At 36.3% G+C, this 11,229-nt stretch overlaps 1 long non-coding RNA gene across 1 annotated transcript in view; it reads left to right on the forward strand.

Moving 5' to 3' along the window:
- LOC148055789 (uncharacterized) overlaps positions 1-9,866 on the forward strand; it is a 76,114-nt gene extending 66,248 nt beyond the window's left edge. The window contains exon 3 of the long non-coding RNA XR_015704784.1: positions 8,964-9,866. This is a non-coding gene — a long non-coding RNA (uncharacterized LOC148055789). The remainder of the gene's footprint in view (positions 1-8,963) is intronic.
- Positions 9,867-11,229: the final 1,363 nt, after the last annotated feature.

Genomic DNA, 11,229 nt, shown 5'->3' on the forward strand with positions numbered 1-11,229 from the left:
AGGGAAAAACAGAGTCACTAATCATGGGCAGGAATACGCAGCACAGGATAAAAACTGAGATCTGTATTCTCAGATGAGTTTACACGCTGTTGTGTTGTTTAAGGTGAAGACAACAAAACAGCATTACTAAAGAAAAATACTGAATACCAGAATTATAACAAGCAACTCTTGAGGTCTGAGCTATTTTAATTTGTGTGTAATATATACAAAAAATGACCAGATATTGTAATATTATAAGCCACTTTCAAGCACCATGTTTACTACATGCAAGTACATTTCTGTTGTTCATTAATTATCATTTCAGGCTTCATTTCACAAAATGAGGTCATATCAGAAACTGACTGACCTTTTCTACCATAGCAGCTAGGACAAAATTTGACTAAACTACATGGGGTAATATGAGATACCCAGACATGATAACTCAGAATTAAGCTAGGTGCAGTTTATTTTCTTTCAGACAGCAAATAGCCAATACACAGTTTCAAGGGCAGTAGGGAAAAGAAAGAGACATTCTAAGTCATGTTTTTAAAATACTCTTGGTTTTTCTTCTTAAAAAAAAATCCCGAAAATATTTTTTTCTGTTTTGTCTCTAGGCAAAGAAAACCTCTGAATATATGGTTTTCTCTGGAGGGGGAGAAGGATGGGAAACAGATTCTCCTGTTAATCAGCTGGGGTAGATTAGGGAAGCTGCCTGAGTTTTTGTATGTAATTCCTGTTTGCTGTCTATGAATCATCTCACTGTTGGTGCTACCTCATCATCTTGGACAGGTTGCACTTCAGATAACCTCCAAACATAAAGACCCCATGTGATATTGCAGGAACTGTAAAAGAGAACTTGCAGAACACTGCTATGTAAGTGGAAAACTGAAGTATTTGCAAACAAAAGTCTCCTTTGAAATCTTTTAGCTTGTCCTTGTAAGGAAGATAAGACAATTAAAAAGTGAGCAAAGTCCTACACATAAAAAGCATATATCTTAAGTTATTGGTTATATAGCATATCTATAGCAGTAACTCCGAAGTCAAAAGTCTAGAATATAAGTGCAGATGGATGTATAGTACCTATTAAGTGAATAAATACTATGATGGTCTTTCATTAGTTTCAGTATCATGATCAATATATAAGAATTAAATTATTATGCACAAAGAAAAAGAATAAGTAATTTCTGTTTCAAGGTGTTATTTCAATGTGGCTTAAGGATTCATTTTGACAATAGGAAAGCCCTTATTGCATGTTTTCATTTATGCTGAATGCTGTAGGTACAAATATACTGTACATCTAAAGCTTTAGTGTCCATATAGTTTAGACCATTTCAAAGCCAAGAAACTTTTATATATAACTGCAGAAGTATTTTCACCAACTAGAGGACTGCACAATCTCTGTTCATTAAAAAGTGTTACAATAGCTGTTCTGTGGTGGTTCAATAAAGTGTTTGAGTGTTTATTCTAAGAAGAAAAAGAAAAAAGTAGTGTCTCTGTAGCAGTGACTCACTAAATAGCCCTGAAGGGCTACTGTAAGCAGTGAAATTTACCTAAGATGTCAGTGCTAGAATTAATCTGTAAAGTCATCCTTACAAAGTTATTTGAGGAAAGTTGATATACCAGGCATTTTAGCTCATTAATTTGCAGTGTCGTTGTCACAATGAACACTACATATTCCTCTTTATTTAGCATGCTGGTAATTTTCCTCTGTTTTTCTTACAGTCTAGTGAAGTACTAAAAGACTCCAAAATCTGTCCACTTTAACTGATGATCAGATAGTGAATTTATCTGACTGCTGACTTTCTAGAGGAATCTGCCTTGCAAAACACAAAATGAATTGTCTCTGAGATGTTATCATTTTTCAGTTTTGAGATCACGTTGAAAGATGTCAAGCCTGAATCAGTGATTTTAAACCTTACTTCAGTTTTGGATGTACAAAATAAATATCCAGTGGGGATCCCTTTATGAATTTGGTGTTCTCCAGCTGGCCTAGAGAGTGCTTCCTATTCTGGTCACCTTCTCTGGACCACTTAATTGCAGTATCTGAGTTCCATAGATTGAAAACCACTGTCCTGTATCAGCATCCCATTTCCCTAGGTGGTGTGCAGAATAGACCAGAGAGGTGTTCTTGCCCCAGGATGTTCTCAGTCTACTTCCTGTTGAAAAAAAGAGAAAGTTTTTCAGCTTGTATGAGACTGAGCAGACTTGCTCTCACTCTCGGTCATTAAAACACAAATTAAGCTTTGATTTTGTAAGTCTTTATATGATGTGCAGCAGAATATAAACTTGTGAGAAAAGCTAATCTTGAGCACAAATATCATGTAGCAAATGCTGTTCACGTTTTATACTATGCTCTCTCTTGAGTGAGAGGATGTGCTAAACCAGAAACCCCATAGTGGCCTGATCTCTGACGCTATTTGAATACACTGGATATGCTGATCCAATATCTTACTGATAGCTCTATTCTTTAACATCAAGACTGCTAATTAGAAGTGCTAAGCAAAATTTCTCTAATGAAAACTAGAGTTGCTGAGCCAGTATCATCACAAGGTCTTGATTTGCTACCAGTCCAGGATAACCAGAAGTGGTCAGCCAGTGGCCTGAAAAAGGCTTGTGCTTTTACAGGTAGCCAGTCATCTGAGGATGAGCAAATAAATAAGACTTCTGCCTTGAAGCTGATGTGAGCTAACATGGGCCTCATTAACATCTCTGAAAGACCGAGCAGTTTACCCTAAATGCTTATCTTTCTCCCTAATTCTTCTTCATCTGGATAAATAATGGAGATGTACAGCTGCTAAACAGAAATAAAACAAAAGGCTAAAGAGGACAGTATGAGTCTGTCACTCCTCTGTCATCCTGAAAAGGACCAAACAGTTCTCTGAACATTTTCTGCTTCCACTAAATAATAAAAGATCTGAATCTAAACCAGTTACTATTTCTATTTTTCAGCCCTAAGTCAGAGGGACTCCAAGAGTGCCACAGGAAAATATTCTTGCTTTCAGACCCTGTAGACTTTATATATGAAGTCACATAAGAAAACTTTCTCAACAAGGCTCCACTTGAGTGAACAAGTTGATATTTGAGACAGTGACATCCAAAAGTCTCCTCCAGATGTTCTGGGACTGGGTGAGTGGGTCTCGACTCACAGGAGAGGAGAGGAGCAGCTCTCCTTTACAAGGTCCATGAGCAGCCTCACAGCCTACAAAGCTGTCAGCCAGACAGAGTCAGAGGAGCTCTCAACAGTTTTTTTCTGTATTTAAGTTGCTCCCCTGGAAGAAGAAATAACTAAAGAACCAATGAATTTTCCCCATATTACTCTTGTAGAAGTCAAGAATGTCATATGACATGTTGAGACTACATAGATATTTCAGATGACTTGTATCTGCTGCCTGCTCTCCAGTCTTTTGAGTTGCCATGTGAGAAAAAGCTTTGAACATCCTTATATATCTGATCACTGCTTCTTGTCCATTCTTCAGTAGCTGCAGGAAAAACACAACTTACGCATCAGAGCTGAGCCGGTCCAGGTCCAGGTAGTTGAAGCCAAGATGCCTGGACTAGTAGTATAGCAGGGCTAGTATGGCTCTTGGTACAAGGAAAGAAATAATGTTCCTGTTCCAACCTACTTTTACTATTTTCTCCCACCTTCTGTCATATTTGCAGCTTCATGCAAGGCCACTTCAACTCTTTCCATGATCTTTTCACTTCATAACATGACACTGTCCTCAGAATTGGTAAACGTACCACTGGAAGAGGCAAATAGATGATTAGCATGTAATACTGACAGTTCAACATGCAAATGGCAAAATTAGACGTAATGAAAGCTGTTCCTGGCTCACCTGTTCTTTGAAGACTATTGCTAACAGCAGAGGAAAAGCTCAACAAGTCTAACAGAAAGGAAAACAGAAAACGGAAAAGATCTGTGATTGAGTATAAGGCAAGAAAACTGCAAAACTTGAGAAAAGTATGGAGGAATCAGTTTAAGAGTGGCCTCTCACAGAATAATTAATTTATCTGGTTTCCAGTGTTAGCCCAAGCCCTGACATAAGTTGGCACAGCACAAAAAAGACTTTTCTAACTTATTGTGCCTAGAGAAGCACTGAAACTCCCATAAGATATCCCAAGATTTGTGGGCATGAGTGTGCAATCAGAAGAGTAGTAAACCATTCATCAGTATGGGGTGGATGACAGGGGTGCTTCAAACAGCAAACTCAGTGGGGTTTTCTGGGTATAGGGTTCACATGCACAGGGGAGAGCAAGGACTTCCACGTCCAAGTCTGAGAGTGGTGTGGGGAAAAGGAGCTATCCTTTGCTCAGTCACACACCTTAACACGAGCTGACAGCAATCATGGGAAGAGTGAAGCTGCTGGTAGCAATTTTTTAAATCATTCTACTTTCACAAGATTGAACAGTTTACTGTCTAGTTCAAGTAGACTGAAATATCCCCTGTCTCTGGGGACACATCTCTGGGGACTTCATGTGGTAGTGAACTGTCTTCTGCTTTGGCTGAACCCAGACCAGTAAGTCCATGCTGGTTTAACTCAGGACAGAATTTCCTATAAACCAAAGGAAAGTCAGGTGTAACATCCAACAAAAAGTCTACTAACTACAGGGAAGAGATCTCCTAAGAAGGTAGAATTAGAAATGTTTATCCACGCAGACATATGAGGGACCATTTCTGTGTTGTTATCTGCAGCCAATTAGTGGATGGCTAAAAGGATTCTTTATAAATTATTAATACTAGACAATGCACTCAGTCTTTTGTATTGCATTAAAAATTTACACAACTAGTACATTGTACAAGCAAAACCTTATCTCTCTTTCCTGCAAAGAGGTTATTTTCTACATGCTTGTTTGAAAGATAGGTATTATGACACACAAATCATCTTTTGTCCAATGTTTTTCAGTGTATGAACTTTGATATGGGCACTAAGGTCTTTCTTACAAACAATGATAGTAATAAATATACCTTATTAAAAAAAATGTAATTAAAATTCTACTAAGTCAGAGCCCATACACATAAACAAGACAATCCATTATACTACCACAAACTCACACCCATAAAACATTCTTGACAAGTCTGTAATTTAGGACAATTTTCTGTCAACGATTTGTAAATCATTAACTTATTCAGTAGCTCATTTATTAACTTTAGCAAACCTGAAATGGTTTTTACTTCCTGATTTGCCTTCCATCTTTTTACCTACCTACAGTTTTTTATATTGATTAACATTGTGGGGGTTTTTATTTATTTAACTACTTTGCTATACTGTTTATAAAGAAAGACTATGATGTACTTTTCGTTGTTGTTGAGTCTTAATTTACACATCAGGTCTTCAATATTGAACAGTCTTAGCCAGATTCTGATCTCACCACTATAAGTGAAAAATTTAATTACATCTGTGTTCTGCTTCAGTTATTATCTGTTTAAGTGTTAGTTTGGGCCCTTCTTGTGGTCTTCCAACTCACACCGGGGAGCCAGCTGTAAAAAAGACTTAGCTCACGTCAGTATGAGATTATCTGTGCAAAAAAAAAAAAATTGCTTGACATGAGAATAAAATACACAGTCTGATCCATATTCAGCATGAAGAGTTGCTGAAATCAATGAGGACAATTCAAGGCACAGAGTAGCACTTAATAGGATTTACCCTCAACAACATGGATTGGCAGAGTTCCACTGACTTCAATGGAGTTATTGCCAGATTACATCAGCTGAAGATCTGGACCAGTGAGTAAAAGGGTGACAGAAGTAAATGCTTTACATTAGATCATTGGCACTGGAGCTTTTCAAATGAATCTTGCTTGGTTCTTGTGACAGATCAAAGATTTCAAACAGAGTCTGCAATGTACACAAAACCATTTGTGTTCTGAACTGAAGAGAGACAGGAATTATCTGATATATGCCATTCCTATATTTCCATAGACAACAACAGTAATAAGGAACTGATAAAAATTAAACAAGCAATTATTTTTCTCCAATATCATGATTGCAATGCAACAGATATAAGAAATTTAACTTTTGAATACTTGAAAACATGTAGAAAAATTCTTGTAAAAGAAGTGCCCTTTATGTAGGAGTGGGTTGGCTTTCATTTGCTGCATGGTGATCTTGTGAAATAATATTCTTGTACCATTCATTCCAAAAGATGACGAAAGACATCAGTATAGATGTGGCCTTGTAAATATAATTTTTATCATGTTCTCCAGAACATTTCTGTTAAAATGTTTCTGGAACAACTTATTACAGGTCTATGCTGCATTCACTCTCTTTGAAAGCTAAACACTGCCAGTTAATCATAACAATGTGTACATAGACCCTGTTGAAACAAAGCTGCTTTGGCATGCCAGCAGAGAATAATTTTATGGAAAATTAAGGCTTTCCACCAGTGGGAGAAAAAACAGATCAGCCAAAGGAAGCTGAAGTCAACTCTTCCTGAAAGGTCTTTGAATCTTTAGGTAGAGCTAGACTTCCCCTCATAAGACCACATTGAGAAGACATATTACTAGCAAACTGAGTGGGAGGAGGAGGTTTTTCTCTTTCAGACTGACTGACTGAGACAAGTCTCTGAAATTTAAGCCCATGGAGTCTCAGTACTAACCTAATATTCATGGCATACACCACCTGCCTACATACTCATTCTCTCTCCCCTCTTTTCTACTCTCCCCAACAGTTTAACCATGTTTTCCAAGGATAAACAAAATAACTAGTTTGTGATTCACAAAACAGTCATGAAAGCTAGAGGTTTTCTACAGCCATGGTGGAAAATCTGGGAGTCCACATAACACTGGGTGACAGTTTTGCCCACAGTAACTATGTGGTCAAGTCTTCCAGAGCTCACGGCTATTTCAGAACATTTTTCATTTCAGAAAACTGGGAATTAGACAGAAAGGATAGACTTCAGTTTTATGTGGGCTTTCTCTTCCTCTGAAAGTAACTAATCTAATTACTGTGCGCCACTTTCTTCATACCTTTAAGCTACTTCCAATCTGCTAATCCAAAATGTTTATACTCATTGACAAGACAATATAGAAGAAGAAATAATGACTTCAGATGTTACCACACTGCCAGCAGGTATGACGAAAAGGGAGGAATTTAAGAAATACCAAATATTTCAAGGACAGTTCCCTGGGCACACATGTGGGGGTTTTTGTGTGTGCGTGTATGTTTTTCTGTGTGTGTCCGTGTTTCCTGATGGGAAATATTAGCATTATGCAGTTGTTCATCTTGAACACTTTTAAATATGCATTTAATTCCATCTCTACATATGCATAAGGAACATACAAACTAAAAAAAATATCTGAACGAAGATTCTTGTTTAATGCCTTCTGAGGATAACCACAAACCTCTACCATATACCCTTACATGTCTGTTTCAACTCATTCATGTATTCAGCAAAATTATTAAGATCTTAAGCACAAGAAAACATCATCTGATTACGTTTAAATGTAATTTTGCAGTATTGGTTCTCCATTTTCATCTTCTTTTAGCTCTGGATATTCCAGAGAATTGTTTTGTTGATTTCTTCTCTTAGGTAGTATACCATCAGTTCTTCAAGTCCAGATTAGTATCTTTTTTAAAAAAATAAATGTATTTGTTTGTGAAGAATGTAACATGTTTTTGAGCACTAAATAAATCCTAGCTTCCTGTCTGGCAATAATCCCATGAAACAGCATTTCTTGTTGCTGTTAGAAAAAAATGGCAGCCTCCAGGGTTGACGTAGCAGTCTGCTTTGGGAAATTATCAGAGTTTTGGATTTTTTACCTCTTTTTTTTTTTTTTAAGGTGTTGCTTGGAATTCTGTATTTAACTCGCATGATCTGATTACATAGATTTTTTCTTTATCTAAGTTAGCAATCAAAACCACTGCTATTTTCTTTCAAACTTAGCAAGATTTCTGATTGAATGCAGCCTTATACTTTGAAATATAGCAAAGTTCTGGAACTTGAAGCCTGCTGGATGCGAACCTAAGTATGACAGTAAATGCTAAAATGTCATTAAAACTCACATCATGAGCAAACACCACAGCTATGACATTGAGCAAAACCCTTCCATTTTATAGTGTCATTTTTTAATCTCTTAGCCAAGATAGAACTGATTTCCTACAGAAAATTGCTTTACGGGACATAAAATGGATGATTTTTCAGTCAAGCAAGCTTACATCTCCACTTGAAGATTTCTTTTCAAAATGCTTACGTTATGTATTTTATTTATTTTATTCAGTTTATATTTTTATTTTAGTTTTCCTTAGCATGAAAGATTCAACTGTTCTATTCAGAATGCACTGGATTTAAATTATGCAGTACTATGAAAATGCAAATATAAGCACACTGTAAACTACCAATGCTTTTAATACATTTTATCATTTTATTCCAATTATAATATGTTAGAGAGTATCAGTGTAATCACAGAACTTCCTATAGCCTCCTGACAACATTTTGGGTTCTACCCTCTAGTGGAAATTTAATGTTAATGAACAGATGACAATTTATCAGCATTAATAGAATATTGCTTTGTGAAGCCATCAGCAGCTCAGCAATATGTGTGACTGATGTACCAATGCCAAAACTCTGTGCATTCTGGCAGGAAGACCACTGCATTTACACAAGAGCACCATTTTCTTGTCAAACTACAAAAAAACACAATTTAGGGCTTTTTGTTCTTTTGCCAGTTGCATTTCCACAATAACATGAAGAAGCATATGGACACACATGGGGGCCAAATAATTAAATTTCCCAGAAAAACTCAAACATTCCAAGCTTAACTTTACCCATATTGACTTTCTGAATTATTTATGCTAAAATAAAGCATGCCATAAGCTCTTACACAGGCCTGTGACTCTTTAAAGTACTACAATCCAGTTCTGAGAAGTCAGAAGGAGCAGTTTTCAGTTAGTGAGTTCATTGGTCTAGGTTCTGGTAGTTAGAAGGTATTTGTATTATCTTAAAAAATTCTTCCTTGTTTTTTAATTTCTGAAATTATTTTCTTAGGTCTCATGTTTTTAACGGACATTAGTGACCACATGGATGGAATCCAATAGATCCAGCTATTGTCACCTCTCTTCTTCAAGCCAGAAACTTTGATTCCCTAAACAAGGAACAAAGAGGAGCCTGTTTCCAGGGCACTGTTGCAGCACTTGTCACAGCAACTAGGCTTACTATAAAACTTCTGAATCACCTGTGGCAGCAGATCTGGACTATGTAAGAAACACGTGAACACCTGCTTACAGATCTAAACTGTTCCTCAAAGAAGAATTTTAGAAATTCCTAAAAAAATCCTAAAAATTACTAAAGTTAGATGGTGTGAGTACTCCCTGAAGCTTAAAATGCCATTAAAATCTGATAACTTCACTAGAATTTCAACGATCTTGCCATATCTCACTCAGTGCAACTTTAGTGTTCTCATTCTGAAAAATGCAGCCTTGTCCCTTTCATTTCCATTCATAATATTGCTTTGCAAATCTTCCTCTTGGCTTATCATTTTAATTGTTTCACCTCTCTCTGTCTCTCAGATCAACCATTACTTATGTGTTTTCAGTTTCATAGCCTACTCCTACTGTATCATCTTTCATTCATCACTGAGAGATTAACTTTCCCCTCAGTCAGCCCAGACTCCCGTCTCCTTTCACCTCTTCGGCAGATTTCTCATCTAATATCTTCATTCCTTCACTCATGCGGTCCGTCATATCTATATTTGAAAACAATTAATTTGACACCCTACAGAAAATATTATCCATCAAGTTGCTACATATTGTGCATTGCTTTTCCTCTCTTTCTATTCTTCTGGTTTTATACACAGGTTTAAAGCTCCCTGGAGCAGTTACCATCATTTCTGGTTGTATTAGGAGAGTTGCTAGCACAGTCAGTCCCATAAGTAGAACTCTTTAGCATCCTTTAAACGCAAATACAGATAGTAATAAAAAATAAAAAATTAAAATATAATAGCACAAATAATAATATTTACATCAAATCTCTGTTGCTTAAATCATAATTAAATTATATTGCTGTATATGTTAGGAAAAATATGCTTCTTTACTCCATTTCATTACCTACACTCATTATGACTTTTCTTAATTATACAAAAAGAGGAAGCGCAATTTCAAAGCCAAATGTTACCAAAATTGTTACCAAAATTGTTACAAGAAGATAAGTCTGCTACTTTTGATATTTATATTCTAGCCAGTTGTTCTGCTCAAATATGAGTAATGTCTTGATTGGTATCTACCAGAAATTCTGTTTTGACTTTTGTCTGTCTACTTGAGGAGCCTGCTGAATTGGCTAGTCAAGTCTCATCAAAGTAATTGGCTGCAAAACTGACTGATCAGACACTGCAATGCAACCTAATTAAATTCATTCAAGAACCAGGAGTTCACACCCTGAATAAGACTTTTGTTGCTACAGGGCCCCATTTTTCACTGACTGAAAACACTTAGGACATGAGGCTGTTAGCTAGCTCTTTGGTTTACTTCCTTCTACCTAAAAAAATTAATAAAAAAATTCTGTAAATTAATCAGGTGAATGATCATTGTTAAATACATTTTTAAACAAATGTGATATGTTATTTAACTGTGATACCACACTGCTTTTTTAAGTTGGCATTATAGATTACTCCAGTAAAATCTACATTACATGACATTTGAAAACTGTTTATGATATATGATTTGGACAACACATAGAGGGAGACCTTTGGAGAATGTTTTTTTTTAGTTGGTTGGTTTTTTTGGGCGTTTTTTTGTTTGGTTGGCTGAGGGTTTTTTGCTGAGTTACTATTTCTTTCTGTGGGTTGAAACATTATTATATAAGATGAAGGTTTGACTGACTCACAAGCTAGGTTGTAAATCCTTAGTAAGAGATACACTTTGTGATGATCTAATAATTATTATCAATAGAAATTCTTGTATAGCAATTTCTTAGATGGCTGGTGGTAGTCATTATTGACCAATTGTCAAGTTGGTGTCTCAACAGTAAAATTTGTTACTTTCCTAACGTCATGCTTAGTAAATTTGAAAAAAAAAAATTGCATGTCATTTGTTCACACTGCTTAAGAGGTGTAAGTGTATCCTCAAACCCTCTATCAACTAGCTATGTTAAGATCCACCTTAGTGTGAACACATGAATGATGGCAGAAGATGGCACAAAAGACACTACTACTTCCAGCCTAAGGAGATTCAGTAGAGCACATTTGCACTGTGCTGTAGGATTGAGGAAGAAAGCTCTGCCTTTTAGGCCATAAACACTTTCAGGAAGTAACTGCCTT

Source organism: Nipponia nippon, unplaced genomic scaffold (assembly GCF_047370975.1).
Source record: "Nipponia nippon isolate SJK-2023a ecotype South Korea unplaced genomic scaffold, ASM4737097v1 scaffold_2, whole genome shotgun sequence".
NCBI lineage: Eukaryota > Metazoa > Chordata > Aves > Pelecaniformes > Threskiornithidae > Nipponia > Nipponia nippon.